Here is a 19866-nt window from a genome sequence, read left to right as displayed (position 1 = left end):
TAACTTCAAATTGAAGAAATACAACCAAATTACTCGAATGAAATGAATGCAGAGGAGCAAATATTTCTTAACTTAAGGTAAGTTAACATTTTGAAATTATCTTCCCCATCCTCTTGACTAAATGCGTGACCACCGCGCACACAGCAACCCGACGAGAGCGGGACTCATGTTGCTCGTGATGGATACGGTGTACGCTGGTTTGCAAGAGATTCGTGGGTTTCGGAGATGGCAATGCGACACGTAAGAATAAATTCTCCAATGTAGACGTTCAGTGTTAGTAAAATATTACACATTTATCTTTCCGAGTTTTCATATTAAGCCAATTTTACTTTCTTTAGGTACCTAACAGTGAAAAATAAATGAATAAATTGCTTTGTAAGAGCTATAATTGCGCAATTTACACTTTATATTGTCCAGTGTCCTATTTCAAACTGAAGCACAAATTTAAAACTTATAATGGCTCTTGTGTTGCAGGTGTCCATGGGCGACGGCACTCGTGGTCGGGGCAGATACAGTGTATGACTAGACCTTATAAAACTTGACGGGCGAGACAAGAAATCCTTTATGAAGAAAGCTATTTACGTCAGCCAAGGGGCTGATAGAAAGAATTTTGAATAAATTAATTGGAATAATACATATTTTCCTCGTGTTGAAGTGATGAAAAAATTTTGTGTTGCACTCTGTAGCAAAGTTTATTTAACTCTCATTCCTTGAATCCCCGCAACTGTCAATACAATTTTACTTTTAAAACCGTTGTCACTTCTCTCGTGGTTCAATTTTGTAATCTTTCTTATGATTGAGTATCCATATGCTACCATGTGTTAAACAACAACTTTGCCATTTATAATACATGGTAATACAACTTACTGATTGCTTCTTTTAGCTCAGGAATGGCTTTGCTATGACAAAGTGAGAAAGTGTCACCATAAACGAGTTAAACGATATTATACACCGGCTGGTAAAACTTGATAATTTTTAAATTTGTATTCTTAATCGCATTTAGAGACCAAAATATCATACAAAGTTTTCTGAAATCGGTCTTCTTTTAGAGAAAACGCCTTTTTGGCTGGGGCGCTGTCTCTATGTGACTTGGTTTAGTTAGACATACCTTCTGACAAACATTACTAAACTAAAAAGAACACTCGCAATTTTGATCTATAGATGAATTAAGAAAACTTTACTTCTTCGTTGTGGTGGTTTTTTTTTTCGCCAAGATGTAAAAAGAAATAACGTGTTGTGTGCAGAAAATTTCTTTTTTATCGGCTAAAAGAAAAAAAGAACATGTTTTTGCCGAATTTGACTAAACATTTTTTTGCTCCTCAGGAATGCGTGCTTAAAATCTGCCAGGTTTTACCAACCCACGATGTATATAATATGATATTACGACACTTTCACATTTTATCACGCCACTGTGCCACGGTATGGTCAGCGAGCATTCAGTAATTAATCCTGTTAAATGCGAGAATCACTTAAACTTTTTTTCGGTCGGTGGCAAACAAGTATACGCGCCGCCTGGTGGCAAGCAGTCACCGTAGCCTAAGCACGCCTCCAACTCCAGAAGTGATACATGCGCGTTGCCGACCCTTTAAAAGCCTGTACACTTCTTTTTTGAAGAACCCATACTGTAGACCCTCATAAAAACCTCGGCAGGGAGCTCAAACTACAGTCGGAGCGCCCGGGGGAGGAAATTCCTCAAAAGCCGCACAATGCGCGACCATTGTGGCCAATAAAAAAAATTGATCTACTATGGTTTCGTAATAGTATCCTAACACAAATACAGAAGATACAGAGTAAGCTATTTCATTCGAAACATTTTCTACTTTAATTCCGAAATCTATGGATAAGTCAGAGAGAAAGAGGAGAGAGAGGAAATTGCATACGACCACCCCGTTCAGTCTTAGAATCATCAAAGAAATATTATGTTGTCACATTTGTATCCTGTGTGTACATGATTGTATGATGAATAACAGTTATTATACCTACATCGATATTTTTCTAACATATAAGTGCGTCCTGTAATTTAGTAGTACATAGTAGAAGTAAAACTCTTAATTGTACAAAAATGAAAACAAAATAGGAAAAAAACACTCATCATTAGTACAAATGCGAACTAGTTTTCCAGTTTTTTCACTATCAGTCACTTAAATAATTTATATATACATACATACATAGCTCCTATCTACTTATTGCCTACCATGAAAATCTTAATTTGAAAATCGTATATTTGCCTCTCTATCGCTCTTGCCCTTTCGAGCTTATAGCTGTCCTCGGAAAAGTACGAAGAAATGAAAGCACAGTTTATTTAATGAATTGGTCAGGAAACATTAAAAAAAAACAATAAGAGCCACGCCAGGATACAGAGGGCCTACCGCGAAACACAGAAACTATCGGGGTTGTTTATCCGCGGGTGTAATAAACTCCTTAGAATGTAGTGGTTATATCCTCTTTGCTTAGAGCTAGGTACTAATATCTGTGACCAAAGACATTTCTGTACAGGTGAAAGATTTGACGTGCGTCACGCAGCTGCAGTTGCGCTCCAAACACTAAAAATCGCCATGCTACGTGCAGTCGGTCTTGTCATCATTTTACTATGGAATTTGACAATAACACCGACGCATTCAGGCCGCTGCAGTACTGTCGGAGCAGTAGTGCAGCTGCGGTCGGAAATACGTTAAAATTACCATATTACGTGCAGTCGGTATGGTCATTGATTTTACTATGGAAATTGACAATACCACCAACGCGTTCAAGCCGCTGCAGTAATGTCGGAGCAGTAGTGCAGCTGCGGTCAGAAATGGACTGTCACCTTTACTCCTTTTTAATAGACAAAAAAATGCAGGGGAAGATAGGCACCATTCAGACACTATATAGATTTTGATTCAAAAATTGTTCTTTAAAGATACCTAGATTGCTCAATCAGGTATTTATTACATTCTGCGTACATTCCGCTCCCTGGTCAAAAAGTTAGAAGTCCATAACATTCATAATAAATTAATGAATCGAATTTAGTACAAGCTTTCGAATATACTTAACTACCCCACGGAGGGGGTACATTCGTACATAGGCAGGGGAACGGGTCTCTATTGTTTCCCATAAAGTTTTAAGTCATAATGTATTGTTTGTCCTCACTTTTGTTAGCCATAATTTGGTTTTTCTCAGAAACGCATAAGTTTTCAGGATCGCCATAAAACAAACCAAACTAACCTATCTATAGGATAACCTAAGGAAATTTCTAAAAAGTTAACAGTTTCAGAGTTATGACTAATGTTAATATGACTATCATTACATTATGACTTTCGATAATTATGCGAAAGAAAGGGATCCGCAGGGGAACATTCAGAAAACATCAAAATAATTACCAAATATTGTTTCGATTGGCCATGAAAATAGCAATGGTGTAATAAATTAAACGTCAAGCTTTTGTTAAAATACTTCATTACAAAATGTAACACGGTAGATACAGGTTTTTGTAAGACAACGTTCCTTCCAAAACATCTCTGATATCATATTTTCTTTTTTGTATTAATGCGGATCTCTATGATTTTTGTAAATTTTGGTAATTAAGGTACATCCGTACAGTTTATGCTTCTAGTTTAGTACATATTAACAGTTTTCAAAACTACTCCGATCTCGAAGTGGGATAACTTCGAAAGCAGGATAACTTGCACCACAGTCCCCTTGAGATTGGACTCATTGCGCTTGACGAGTCGAATTGTTTGGGAGTGTTAAGTAGACAGTATATAAATGTGTTTTTATAAATCATATTATTGCAGTATCTTATTCACAAAATTGACTCAACCATGATGCTCGTGTGTCACAATTTAATCTGTGCTCTTCAAACACTCATATCTTGGCAATCGATCGTCATTCGAGCCGATGCGGAGTTCTTCCTGAAATAGAACCTTATAATTATTATACAACATTAGTTTATTGATATACAGACTATATACCTGCCAAACTGGGGAAATGATTCCTACTGACAGAAGACCATGAGGCAATGCACTAATTGTGAAAAAGGCTTCCAATACTCCAAAAACGCAACTCAATGGCTGAGAACCGGTGTATTTTCTATTTAATTGTGATTTTTTTATGCAATACGATGAATTAAATAAAAGAATGCGGGGAGATACGGAAATCCAGTTTTAACTCGGGAAAGCTCATGTTAAAAACAGTTTTTTTACGGTGTTATATAGTCACATACTATTTATATCACAGCTACATGTATTGAATTGAAGAAAGGTACCGTTTGCTTGGATGAATTTATATTTGGAACCTTTTACTGTTTACTTTGATCAAGGTTAGGTTCTGTCAATAGATGAGGGACAAAAAGGAAAGGTCCTAATCAGTTTGTTTAGGCACATACCTGTAGTATGTGAGGGGATCGGAAGGGTCAATTTAATTATAGAATCGGCAATCAAGAGAGAAATAAAACCTTTAATGTTGGTAGCAAATTATGTGCAGAAAAATTAAAGTTAGTTTGATGTTATTACAAGTGAATATTTAAATGATATATAATTTATTTATGATGAAAAAAGGATACATTTTGAATAAAATTAAATTATGACTACTTATAAAATAAAACTACTAAAACTAAACCTATATACCTAGAAAAAATAAAGATACCTAAAACAGACCCTGGCCTCTTGGCAGGGTGCCCATCACGCAGGCAATTGATGTTATTAGTTTTATTTGTGTTTGTTTGCATTCATATTTTCAATGAATTGTATTTTATAATTGTTGATGTGCTTGTTTTTGCTTGTATGTAAATTCCATGTTGACGTGTAAAAGTGCCCTTGTGACTCATTTTCCAAATAAATGTTGAAGTTGAAGTAATATGGAATCCATACGACGAATAGGCCGATTTTAATTTTTTGTTGAATTTTTTTCGTCATATTTGTTTCTTCTATCGATGAACAAATATGAAATGACAAATATGAGAGCGGCTTTCTGGCGGCGGGTTCGTGTTTCTCTTAAAAACCGTATGCTTTTGTTAGAACATATAAACCAAACAGGTTTTAAACCACATTTTAAACATAATGCCACTGGCTGGCGACTATTATGTTTTGTCTATGGTTTTTTATTTTGTCAGTTTACAAAGGAATGTGTATACGTATCGTTTTGCGGTCTGTAACAATAGTACATTACTGCAGAGGCCGGGAAATGGCAATTCGTGGATGAGTTTCGATTTATGTGACGAGTATATGACGCGAAGTGGAGTCCGACAAAGAAGACGAATCCACGAATTTATGTTCCTGCTGATGTAGTTGTGTAGTGCTTTTCTAAAAACATGCTAGAAAATAAGGTAAAATAATCATAATTTAAGCATCAACCAGCACTCACACAAACACATCAAAAACGTCTAAACAATTTTACTCTTTAATTATTTAAAAAAAGTTAAAGGCACAATATAATCAACTTATTCTGCCATTCAGTTCCATTCAATATAATTGTGCAATAAAAGCCGTATGTGCACGCATGAGATTTAAAAAATATATGAAAGTTATATAGTCTTTGATTTTATTAAGCAGTAGTCGCACGATCATACACGACGGTCTTATAAGAACGAGACATGTAATGTTGTTCGTATGCTATAGTTTGAAATGACGCTGACCGGGTCGTGTAGACGCAGCCCGCGGTTATACTAATTGGCTGTTTGCGTTTTTCTTAGTGGATATATTCCGTTCCGCTAAAACACGATAATAATAGATTGAATTTTTTAATTTGAGTTTGACCATAATGAAGAACTTCCCGTACTGTTTTTAGTACTATTAGGTGAACATTACCAAGCATGGAGAAAATAATATTTTACTCTATTCAGTCCTGGTAGAATTCCACTCCAAACCCAATAGCTTTGACAGTGGAGCTTCTGTACAATGTATTATTTTTAGTCTGTGACTTTATACCATATTCATCGTTATTGGAAAATGGAAGCCCTTACTGGATCCAGGTAAGTTTAATGATATTTAGAGTGGACCATAAACTACGACTATATCCTTTTCATGTTGTCTACAGTGTTTTCAGAACCTGCTGAAAAAGGTCCAAATAAGAAGCGTTGGCGTTTTTTCTTTTCAAAACTAATATTGGACCGTGAATTGTTTGGGGCTACTCAGGTGGCGAAGGCCCAGCGACGGAATATATAGAGACAAAGCTCTCAATACAATCTTTCCACTACTTAAAGGTTGCCTGGAAGAGATCGCTCTGAAGCGATAAGCCTGCCTGTTGTTTACCTCCATCTTCATGTATTATGTGTTTCCATGTACATATTTATTCTGAGGTTGTGGAATAAAGAGAATTTGTATTTTATTGTATTGTATTGTACAAAATCTTCGAAAAACGGATATTTATCTGACAGTTCTAACACACATCACTGAGATTTTTCTTTTCTCCATAAATATACTCCGCCCGTAGCTTTGAATATTATCCAATACACCATTTGCTGCTATTAAAGAAAAAAATTGGCTAAAATAAAATAAAAACCTCTTCCGCGCCATTAAAATGTTGGACGTTGTTAACATGTGCGCAGTTTGAATTCCCGTTGGGTCATTCTATAATTATTATAGTCCGTTGTCAAGACCACAAGCACCATATCTCGCTTCGCGCTCAGTTGGTCAAAATTCCATTAAATATAAAATTTGAACGCAAACGTGAGTTCTTCAACAACTATAGTTCGTTTTCTTTAGCATTAGAAAGAAGCTAAGCGATCTTAACGTGTCTTTTTAGTTTTAAAAACTCTTTTGAAAAATAAATCTCCGAAAATATGTAATAATCATATATCAGTAACGATTATTTACATTATTTTGCATTCATAAGTAATATCAACTATTTTTTTAAAGCGTTTTTTTGATGATTTCCAATAAAAAAAATACGTCAAGATTGTTTATCTTTTTTTATAATGCTAAAAAACACGAACTATACTTTTATTATTATTATTGCTTAAAGTTTTTAGATCAGGGTGGATGTACGATATTATTTCCATTCTCTTTTGCCTTAAACCTGGCACTTCGTGTTTGTGACCGATTTCCATTTTCACACCGAATTGCCTGCTTAGAAAGGTTAACCTAATTTCCTTAGTTTACCCAATACTTTGTCTCAGAAAGGGAAGGTTGTATTGGGATAGCCACTTTTAGGTACCTATCCCTTTTCCATGGCAACAAAAAGTTCTTCGCTGTAAATGAGTTAAGAGAGAAAAATCCGGAAAAGTGTGAATCGGACTCTCTCACCAAGGGTTCCGTACTAATTTAACTTAGGTCACGTGGGGTGAATATAAGGCACGGGTAAAAATAAGATTAAGTTTTAACACTTCACAACTTATTTTATTTCATTCCTATTCAAGGCTTCTTTGTACTCGTATATGGAATAGGAATGGAATAGAATAACTTTTTGAGTGTTCAAAACTTAGTCTTATTTTTACCCGTCTTATATTTACCCCACGTCCTGAACCATCTTTTTTTATAAATATATAGTTTTGAGATTTTCCCCTGTATTTGCAGTGTTATACGACATTACTTGCCAAATTTCATAGTTCTAGGTCAACGGGAAGTATCACATAAATTTGGATTCCCTTGAGAGTATCGAAATATATGTTTTTTTGTGGTACGGCCCTATTTTTTACGTTAAATTAATTACATGTTTGATTTTTTCACAGCGTCAAGGAACTCTAAATCTGAGTATATGGTTTTAATTTCCACTCAATACCTCCACGCATTCCCGAGATAAAGAGCCTTGACAGACAGACGGACGGACGGACGGATGGACAACAAAGGGATCCGTTAAGGGTTCCGTTTTTTCCTTTAGAGATACCGAACCCTAAAAACCGTGCCCCTAACAGCTGAAGTGAATGGTGCTATACGATGCCATGTGTTTTTTGTGACAACTGCATAATGGACGAAGCTGTACAGCGTCATCAGCAGCTTCTTTTTTCTCGTTCCCTCATTGCTGAGGATCGCGACCACATGTGATTTGTCTCCATTTAGTGCGGTCAAAAGCCATGTGGACTGCACGATGCAGACTGTCTCCAGACGACCTCTTCACAGCGTTCAACCATCTCATACGTGCCCCACCACGAGCACATTTGCTATTCATTCGGCCTTAAATCAATAAATTCTCTAAATTTTGTATTTGAATTTCATGCACGATTTTTTCTTTAAATTTACAACTCTTTTAATAGTACATAGCTAGGACCGTCAACATCTCCTGAGGATGCCACGTGGAGAGCTGAAACACGTGTCGAGTTTTGTACTTTGGTGATGGGTTGTCATATTTATTTGCGTATTTATTTTTGCGGTTTCAGGGTGGGAACATTAATTGCATGTAAAAATACGCAAGTAAGTATAACGGGTTAGCACTGATTGACTAGCACGTTATCTTTTCGCGGATAAGCAAAGTAATATTTTTTGTTTTAATTTATACATTTTCATTAAATATGCAATCGCACAAATGTAGGCACAATAGGTAATATATAATATTACTATATGTAATATGTCTCCTAATGTAACCAGACAACTCAAATTTCCCAGGACACTTTCCCAACGCAGCAAGCTATCTCATAAAATAACTTATTTACATAAAATAATATTTGTCTCAGCCGCTGTGTACGTACACTGAGACAGGAAAGTGTTATATAAAACCAAACGATTCCGTGCCCAGGAATGAAGTATTAAATTAGATATAAGATACTATATTCCGTATAATGAGCAAAATTATACGAGGTGTATGTAATAGAACTGGCCGCGTAGCCAACATGGCATTCGTTAACGCTCTGAGGCGAACGAAACACAACTGTTTCTGTCACACTAATATGGAAAAGTTATATTAATAGAGAGATGACTACGCTATGGTACGGAGCGTTAACGACTAGCATATATGTTGGCTACGCGGGCTGAAACGCAGAGTTTTGCTTGGATGTTAATAAAATAGTATGGCTAATACAGTGTACCAATATTAGGTAATTTTATTTTATTTTATTATAGGACTGTCGTCGTCTGTCACAACAAACGTGATAAGCGAAAGAACATATGTTTTAACATAAAATGAGTTGATTAAAACCTTTGAAGAAGGGCAAAACTTTTACACTCGAAAGCATCATATGTATCCCCAGGAAGAGGATCACGAAGTGGGCCATCAAAACATAATGAAACGTAGATTTTTTCATTGAATTCGTAACGAAACAACGACAAAGAAAATTAACCGAATAATATAAAATACACAGATAATTCTGACTATTTTCAGTAAAGCAAAAGTCAAGTGTGTTTAACATTAAAAACGAAAAGATTCCGCACATTGTTGGTAACTGTATTTTAGTAAAAAATTTTAAAGAATAATCTTTATTTTGTTGAGCTCATTATTTGACAGCTCCCCAGTAGTTGCGAACGCTAAGCAGCGCTGCCATCGTGCACGCTCCCAATAGGGATAATGACAGTTCAGTTAAGCATGAAAAATTTAGTTACAATAAAATTCCGCAATATGGGGCGTGATCACATATTACTGGTCAGTCTATATATGTGTGGCGGAACTAAATGAGACACAGACCTTTTTATTGACAGCTTTCTTAAATTCTTTAGTCTTACTTGTCTTCCTTAACTGTACAAACTGACTTGCGCATCGCAAACTTCGCAACAAATTATGAAAATTGAAGCAATTTGTGTAAAGGAATGACGTGTTAACTTTATTTTACAAGCGAGGCTTTCCCTGGATTTTGTAGCAAAATACTTTTTGATTTCCGAAGGAAAATGGAGACGACAGCGCGGTTTTGATGAAAATATCTTGTTTGGCGTTTTTTCGTTTGTTAGCAGAGTCGATTAGAAAATGTTTGGGGTTTCCAAGCATTGTTAAAATTTCGTGGAAATATTCGACAGTCCCAATTACAAAGATCGGATCTGCAAATTTGTGTTTTCTGGTTTTCGTCGTTTAAGTTTATATAAAGCTCTTTACTTTAACCGCATTTTAAGTTTTTTTTTCAAGAAAACCAAGATAATAGGTACTAAGTATATTTTCTCTTTATTTCATTTTAAATAGGCTAGAATGTCAGTTGTGTCCGTTACAACATTGTTTTTTTATACTACGTCGGTGGCAAACAAGCATACGGCCCGCTTGATGGTAAGCAGTCTCCGTAGCCTATGTACGCCTGCAACTCCAGAGGAGTTATATGCGCGTTGCCGACCCTAAACCCGCCCCCGCCCTCGTTGAGCTCTGGCAACCTTACTCACCGGCAGGAACACAACACTTTGAGTAGGGTCTAGTGTTATTTGGCTGCTATTTTCTGTAAGGTGGAGGTACTTCCCCAGTTGGGCTCTGCTCTAGATCTGGAATGACAACCACTGGCCACAGCCAGTGGTAGTGGTATGTAGGGCACACCCTACAACACAAAGCGAGATGACATTCACAATGCCCATACCTCTCTTTTGGACGTAGTTTAAGGACGTACCCGGGTATTGTTGATGGATTTAAGCCAATTTGTACGTAAAAATATAGTATGTGGCACTTTTGACCAAAATGTGAATTAACTATTCCGGTAAACAATGTAATATCTTCATTTTTTGAGATTTTTGTAGAAAATTGCTATAAAGTACACATTAATCAAACCGCTATAATATATAAATAATATCATGCCAAGTTTAACATCGATATTACAAATGACTTCGTCGTCGTCTCACGGGACGACGCTTGTCGTCTCACGGGACGACGGTTGTCGTGTCATCATGAGACGACGGCACGTCATCTTACGGGACGACGCCATGGCATTTGCACTGGTGTACGTTTTATGACGGTGCCTATAGGAGGTCACTGCGTCTCGTCACTGGGCCCTGGGCACCGAGCGGAATGTTAGCGAAAATAATCATCACGATTTTTAATTTCTCGATCTTTTTAAACTTGTTTTGTACACGTATTGCTCGGCTGAGTTACAAAAGCGTACTGAGGAGAAAGCAGCCGAGCGCTGGCAACCGGGCATACATTGTTACTCGAGTGGCGCGATAGATGGCGCTGCTAGTTGAGAAATTCACTCGATTAGGGCTGAGTTACAAGGGTGTTATCTCATAGGTGGTTCAAGCGGGAGGCACGGATACCTGAATAATAGTTTACGTACATTTTTTCTGTTTGGAATACTTTGAGGACTTCTCCTGAAAAGTATCAGTTTTACCGATCCAACTCTTTTAGTCGGGACCGACGAATACGATATTTTATGATATATCATTGGTATTTACTAGTAAAGTTTTGCTAATGAGAAAAATCCAAATCCAAAAGGTGAAGTTCCCAATCCGCTTTGAGCTGACACGGGGATTATATCCGTCCTCTGGTCTCTTAAACGTAAAAATTACAAATGTAAAACAGCCCAATGAATATTTTACACAAATCGAGTGAATTCCGAGCAATTAATATAGTCTATCCCGAACTGGGTAACTCATTTGGCATAAGTACTTTACTTGCCCTAAAGTAGCAATTACCAGGGCCTGAAATTTGTTAATTAAAGGCTTCGACTTCATAGTTAGATTTATGTCCAAAAGTGGGATTGGATTATAAATTCCGGAGACTGAAATGACAGGATGAAATGTCAGAGTAATGAACAGAAAGTCATTTATAATGATCATTATGGGTCAATGCTGTTGCTGGGGACATAACAGAAAGTCATTTGTAATGTCATAATCATTATGGGTCAATGCTGTTGCTGGGGACAGAACAGAAAGTCATTTGTAATGTCATAAACATTATGGGTCAATGCTGTTGCTGAGGACATAACAGAAAGTCATTTGTAATGTCATAATCATTATGGGTGAGTGGTTTACCACTCTCACCACTCCATCGTTGGCTCCAGAATATATTATCGACCTTTCGAGTTCCAAGATCACTAAAAGCGTTGCCATGGCAAATATGGTTCTATACAGGATGTGTGGCTAGAACATATGTTTCTAGAGAACTTACTAAATCCTACCAACAGGCGATAAATTAGAGCCATACAGTTTTGTGCCATCTTTTCGATTCGTATTCAGTATATATACATAGGTATCTATATGTAGACCTTAATGTACTCTTTGTCATTATTGAGTTCGGAAGTTACATAGAGAGTTTAGGGTTAGGTACTTGTATTAAGCACTTTCCCGGAATATAAATTCTCCCAACAATCAAACTTCTAAATTACTCCTAATATTTGCACTCACACGTTCAAACAAAACAAATGAAATAAGTAATTAAGCAAAATTGTACCCGTTTGATTCAGAGCTTGGCACTCTCTAGATCAAAAAGTCAAATTCACGGGCTTGTGAGATAGTACATACGACTTTTCAGTTTTGTCGTGGAAGTGTTGTGTATATTTGTGTGTACAGGTTTACAAAGTGTGAATCCCTTTTCTAAGCAAGCCAGAGATAGAAGAACTTCCTCGTCCCTCACGTTATATAATATCAGGGGCATTCAAAGCGGTTTGGATGTAGTTACTGAGGTCTTCATTGTATTGTCCGTGATATAATGTGGCATTGGATCGTTTAATTAAAAGAGGTAACTAATTAGAAATGTGCGCTCTTTATAATTGCTTAATTATAATTTATCTCTATTGTTTATTTTTATAAGTTCCGCTCAAATGCGTTTTGAAATATTTGAGGTATCACTTAAATAATAATATAAGGATGAAAATATTTATAAGGATGTAAGTACAATCAGCAATGCTATTAGCTTAGCACCCCACCCCTGCGTATATTTTTCTATGCATGGCAATGATATTATATAACTAAAAATAGGTTATACTCATACATAAGGAGCAAAAAAAACTTCCATATTTATGTGAATCGGGCTAAACTACACAACTTTAAATTCACTTTAAAAACGTATATTTTTGAAAAATCGTATCGTATACGCTTCCGATATCCGTCTCTCCCCATCTCCCGTTACACATTTTAAAATCTGCCAACAGCATTTTTTATATCTCTTTCACCCGCACTGACACTTGGCATCATTTTCTCTCATTTACACAGTTCATTCAACAGTAGGTTCTCTCACTTGCTAGTTCAATTCTTACGTTCCAATCCACGCATCCTACATTTATTTGTATACCTACGAAGAAATCTGTATTTTTACTATCTTTTGATTAATTTTCGCATTCCATTCATCTTGTCATTTGTCTCTTTCTCTTTCGGTGAGCTAGCTAGTTAGGACGTGCACAAGGCAACTTGTAATATTTGTCACAAGGTAAGGGCTTCAATTTTGGAACGCCTATAACTTATCTTGAGTTATAATAAATCAGTGTATGCAAGGGTGCTAACTAATATTTTGAAGATTGTACATATCGGCAATAATCGTAGTAAGTACGTTTGGGCCGATTTTTATTTAATTGTTTTGAAGTGAAACTTCTTATGCGACTTCCAACACGGTTGCGTTAAACGTTTAACGCTATAATCGGTAACATAAAGTAGTAAGAGTTTGTGATGAGTAAATTCGTCGATTAGCTCAGCCGGTTCCATGGTGTAATGGTTAGCACTCTGGACTCTGAATCCAGCGATCCGAGTTCAAATCTCGGTGGAACCTGACTTTTTGTATTCTTACTTTTCATATGTTCTATTACTTAGGAATTTTAGAATATATATATTTAAATATATGTATTATTAAATCTATTGTTCGAGTTTTTGTTCTATTTTAATTTATAATATTCATTACTAGATGACCCGTCGAACTTCGTATCACTTACCTCTATTAAGAGGTTGGATGGAGGATGGTTTATATTAATAAACCATATGTATTTTAGAGCATTATTTTCATCTCCACATTACGAAGTTTCACTTCTTCCGCGCGGAGGGACTCCACGCACAATTTTTTTTTTTTCGTCTGATTCGATATTTGGTAAATGGATAGAGGTAAGTAGGTAATAAATTGCTACCAGAAAAAGAAGCAAGGTTAAAGTGGAAACGGAAACTGTTACCACCAACAAAAAGTACTAGTTTGTTCTCGTATTTAGTCAGCCTATTGACCACAGCCCTCTCGCGTATGCTGCACGTGCGAGCGGGATGTTGCTATAATATGAGCACAGCGTTGTCTCGCTCAAACATCGGTGCGACGTGCGAATCGGATGCAGTGCTAAGCGCCTATGAGGGCCAGCCTGGTAGGTCTGTGTCCAGCAGCAGGACATATACAGGTTGGATTTTTATTCAAGTTTGTTATTTATCATTTGAACATTATACTTATTACTATTTATAGCAACAAATTTTACTTATTCCGTGTCCGCTTTAACGACGTATCTTAGGCCTATCGCTTGATCTAGGGCCTTGGACATTGAGGTCGAGGCATCTATTTCCCGAACCTTATCATACAAAATTATTCAAATTCAAATGATATCTTCTGAGCAATATATCACAAAGGCTGAAATCATAAAAGTATCATTATAATTTCATTTACATCAAAGCGCTATTTTCATAATCGCTCCAATATTTCCCCAAATAATTTCATTCAATACAAGTACGTTTATTCATCGAACCAGTTTCGTCTAAATCAATTACGTCATGATGAAAACCGATATCGATAGAGGCTTTTGTTAGTGATAATGAATAATTAATATAGGATACGATGTAAAGGGAAATTGTGTCATTCATATTCAATAACTAGTTAATTTTAGAAAATGTAATTTGCTTGCCATTAATAGTAGAGTGGGCCTCTCGAAGGTCTATAGGTATTACGAGTTTATAATAGGACATTATTACACAAATTGACTAAGTCCCACAGTAAGCTCAATAAGGCTTGTGTTGAGGGTACTTAGACAACGATATATATAATATAATATAAATATTTATAAATACTTAAATACATAGAAAACACCCATGACTCAGGAACAAATATCCATGCTCATCACACGAATACATGCCCTTACCAGGAATTGAACCCGGGACCATCAGCTTCGTAGGCAGGGTCACTACCCACTAGGCCAAACCGGTCGTCGAGGGCCTATTTTAGATTTAAGCTCGTTATAGTAATCCTATGTCTATCGATATATCGATTATGTTTATTGTTATTGTAAAAAAACTCTGTTTGTTTATATTAAGAAATCGAAGTTCATGCTTTTGAATAAAACAATCTTAATTTTAAATAATGTAATCCATAAAATATAACATTTAACAAACATAAGAGAAAAATAAGTATTTTAGTTCCAGTCAAATGTTCCGAACTATCATCAATCAATAAAAAATATATCCTACTGGTATATTTTCCTTTGCACATAGTATATAATTAATACTTTCTTCTATTATAACATCTTTATACACATACAAACTTTAATTTACGATATAAAATATCATAGGTATCGTAAATTCATACTATTATATCACATAGATGAGCCCTAAGTGCCAAACCATTAAAGTATAGATAAGACAAAAGTAGTTACGTGCAGCTAGATAATTACTATAAATAGACTAAATGCCTTAAAACATTCCTTACCAGCCAATCATTGGGTAAAACCTGTGCAGAAGAATAAAACAGATGAATTAAGACAATAAGCGCAAAAATAAAACGATATTTTTTATTAGACAATTAATGAGCATTAATCTGCAAATTTAGGTAAAGTAAAAATATTTAATATACTTAGTGATTTTCTAAAAGTAGTAATTGAATAACAGCTTTTTCATTAAATAAGGGTAGCGTCACTAAAGGGTGTGAAAATTAAGAATAATACTCGTACCAATATTCCAATGTGTCGTTAACGCTCCGTAGCGTAGCGTAGTCATCTCTCGCTATCACTCTTCCAAATTAGTGCGACTGAGACAGTTGCGTTTCGTTCGCCACGGAGCGTGAACGATATGCACGTTGGCTACGCGGGCTGGTCCGTAGATATATATATCTATTATGTTATTCATGATAATATAATATATACTTATATTAATCACGAATAACATGTTGGTAACCATAAATACTCGAATGAGTCGAGACATGTGATAGTACGAAAAATAGGTGTTGGCTCTGCATAATGCTGCGCAGACCCGCAGGTCTGGTAGTCTGCCAGAACCTGATGAGTAGTGACTAGAGATGGGTAGTGAGTAAATACTCAGTATTTACTCAATTTAGCAGTATTTACACGTTTATACATACACGAATTGGTGGGTACTAACTATTTAGAGTACTGAAAGGGGCATACAAATTTGAAATATAGGAGTATTTCGTAAACCACTACTAGATTCATCTTACGTAACGGACGGGAATGTGTGATGGCGGGTGTTACCTGCTATACGTTGGTCTACCTATATAAGTACATTTCCTTAATTGTACTTACGTATTTACTAAATATTTAACATGCAGTTGAGCGGAGTGATGCATTTGCACCACGCATAAACTTCTTTTAACAAGTTTCAGTTGTGTATCTTAGTTTTAAGTTCTTTATGTGATTTGTTGTGATATAAACAAATATATTATGAAATCAAAATTGTAAAAAAATATTTTTATAAAGGTGGCATAATACATGTAACTACATGTCACAAAAAAGTTCAGAAACCACCAACGTGTAACATCATTACACACATCAGTACACGTCATTAAATGGGTCTATAAAATGAACTTGAACATGATCGGTTGAGCTATGTTTGAATTTTCTTCATAAATCCCTTAATTAAAAAAAAAAAAAAAAACTTTATTTAGCTACATGATAGCTCACAACTGCTTACAAGTAATAAATGATACAAGGTGAACTTAATATTGTAAATAATTTATAAACAAGTTTTAAGGTAAATGCAATGAAACATTGAGTAAGCGTCATCTGATCCCCGTACTAGTAAAAACTGTATCACGGTGGATCAGGATTCCCCTTGTCGTTGTTTGCATTAATGTGTAATTATTATAACTGTTTAATATTAATATAACATGACTTTTCTTATCGTTAGATATGAGGGTAAGTTAAAGTTAAACACAATAGAAATAAAACTGTAGAAATAAAAGGTCGTAAGTGCAGCGTAAACATGCACTTTTGCGCAACATGCAGTTATCTTAGAACATCGATACAACTTAAGTCCTGTATTTTAAAAGTTTTGTGCGTAGTTAACAATTTTAAAAATAAAATTGTTAACTACGCATTATCACAAATTGCCTCTCACTGATAATTACCTTTTTTTTAAATAAAGAGTCCTATATGCTTTTTATTATGTAAATATTGTTAATGTACGTTAATACTCTTCATTAAAAACCAATTTAGTTATAAAATCTCACTTTTTTAATATTTTATCAGCAATCGTTCTTATTTTTATTTTTTTTAATACTACGTCGGTGGCAAACAAGCATACGGCCCGCCTGATGGTAAGCAATCTCCGTAGCCTATGTACGCCTGCAACTCCAGAGAAGTTACATGCGCGTTGCCGACCCTAAACCCGCCCCCCCTCGCCTATATCACCTATATCAGTAAATACGAGTACTTATCGGGCGGTTTGAGTAAATACCCAGTATATATGTTACTGTAAAAGCCCGAAGTACGGTAAAACCTAGGATATACCGGTAAGACCTAGGTTTTACCGATGCCTATCGGTAAAAGCCCGAAATGTGAAATAATTATTGTTCACTTCGGGCTTTTACCGACATGGATTTGGTAAATCCTAGGTCTTACCACGTCGACCGGTAAAGATTGAATCATCCACTGGTTCTTGACATTATTAGATGAAAATCTTGTATCAGTGTAAGGGGCGTTACATGTAGCGCCATTTAGAGTGATGCTTCGTATTGTTTCGGCTATTTTACTAGTCATATAGATCTAGGTCTTTCTACGAGGGGGACAACTAGCTGATGGCTAGGATATATTGCCTACTTAGGGAGGAGACCCTCCCTCTCCGCCTACGCCGGAGCGGTAGCGCATCTGCACTATCTTCGCGCAACCGCTCCGCTGCTTCCTTTTGGGAAATCACGGTTTCGCAAAAGGCTTTAACTTCCTTCCATGCCCTCTTGCTGCGCAACGTGGCCGACACGACGTCGTGCAGCGAGAGGTCCCCTCGTGATTTCCGCTGCCACCACCATGTTTCGGCGTACCTTAATTTCATGCAGGTAATGACCGAAGCAACCGTGTCCGGTTGTTTCCTGTGTCAATCTGTAGCTGGGCACCCCGTGTTCTCTATCGAGCCACTGGTTGAAGTGGACTGGGTGGAGTGCCTGCCAGGGCTCATGCCACCGCGAAATACTCCGTATGGTATGCCTTTATTATGCGCAAGGCCACCACCCTCAGCGGACGCCTTAGGAGAGGCTTGGCTTTAGCCAAGAGCCTGTCTGCCCAAATTCATGCCCCGTATAAGGCCATGCTCCGAACAACGCCCACGTACAGGCGCCGACAAGGGGCTTTCGGCTTACCCACGTTTGGTAATAGCCAGCTAAGGGCTGAGGCAGCACCCACGATTCGGGGCGCTAACCTGAGGAAATACTGTCCAAAATTCCACCTCCGGTCAAAAATAAGACCCAGGTACTTCATGTGTGAATTGACCGGAACCCTCTCACCTGTAACAGCTATAGTTAAGTCCTCAGGTAGCGCCCTTCCAGGTCCCCCGAAGACAATTGCTTCAGTCTTCAGGAGGGACACATTCAATCCTAGGCGTTCGATGCGACCCACTGACATCTCTGCCGCTACCGCCGCTCTGAAAAAGTTATCTTCCATGTGCCTTCCCCACACAGCCACCATGGTGTCGCCACACTAAGATGTGTCGTCAGCATAGCAGATGGTGATCATGCAGGGAAGCTGGGCCCCCCCTTATGGCCCAGTCATACCATATATTCCACAGCCGGGGAGTGTTCTCCCTCTTACTTGTTGTTGAAAAATTGTAACTAAACCTACAGCAAAACCAGAACATTAACAGTCAGCACTATGACTATTTTTATGAAATACGAGTGTTAAATATATTATCAGTGGGAGCGGGACAGCAATATACAGTGTAACGATGCACGTTATTCTAATCAAAGTAAGATTAGGTTATACTAGGCGCGACTGTACAATCGCGAGAGTAGTCTCAGCGTAGCAACAACGTTAGCAGTTTTGACCGCGCGGTACGTTCAGAGTACTCTGGCGCTAATGCACTGCTGCCTTTAGGGTCCAGTACTGTGCGGTCGCGTTCATGAGCTTCGCGCCGTGACATCACACGCGACGCGTCGGACAGGTCAAGTGTCTCCTTTTCTTACAGAATAAAATGTTAGGTATAAAAGTAAATATTTTAGCACAACCTTTAATATGTAAAAAAGGACGTATTTAAGTTTCGTCTCGTACCCTAGGTATAAATTATAAAAAAATAAAAAACCCGTTCATTTCAGATCACTGATCCATAACGACTATTAGTATAAACTTAAAACTTTGCTAATTAGGTTCTAAGAGAAAAATAAAAACAAGAACTTATAACCAAACACTAAGATGTGTGGAAAATAGGGGCGCAGGTTGCCATACTCTATTTCGCTCTCCCAATTGCCACCTCCACCCAAAACTTTATAACGGGGCAGTCGAGGTGCTCGGCCAACACCTTGAGTAGACTGTTGCTGCTGCCGCGCATCCGTCTCAGCATGGAGGCGATTCTTTTCCGCCTGATGGCAAAAAAGTCATCTACTCGCGCCTCAGCGAACATGCCGGACGCGCTGCAGTGCTTCGGCAGCCGCGTATTCCTCACAAATATTGATGAGCTGTCGTACCGCGTCAGCCGAAGGCCCCAGCAACGCCATGTCGTCAGCGTAACTTATATTGTTAAAACACTCATCACCTGTATGGCAACCGACATGGGCCCTGCTGAGTGCCTCGATCAACTCGTTTACGTAGACGTTGAAAAGGAGAAGGGATGTTAGCCCTCCCTCGGTCCACATTGTAGTTTGTACTCGTCAGACTCCTCTCCCGCCCATCTCACTCGATTGACCTGGCTGTTGTACCAATGTTTAAGCAACGCGACATATTCAATCGAATCT

General features: G+C 37.3%; 1 non-coding gene across 1 annotated transcript; it reads left to right on the top strand.

Moving 5' to 3' along the window:
* Positions 1–13437: 13437 nt before the first annotated feature.
* Trnaq-cug (transfer RNA glutamine (anticodon CUG)) lies at positions 13438–13509 on the top strand. Its single transcript has one exon. It is a non-coding gene; the product is annotated as a tRNA-Gln (tRNA).
* Positions 13510–19866: the final 6357 nt, after the last annotated feature.

This window comes from Cydia pomonella, chromosome 20, assembly GCF_033807575.1.
Source record: "Cydia pomonella isolate Wapato2018A chromosome 20, ilCydPomo1, whole genome shotgun sequence".
In the NCBI taxonomy this organism is placed as follows: domain Eukaryota; kingdom Metazoa; phylum Arthropoda; class Insecta; order Lepidoptera; family Tortricidae; genus Cydia; species Cydia pomonella.
This window is presented reverse-complemented; position numbering and strand designations above follow the sequence as displayed.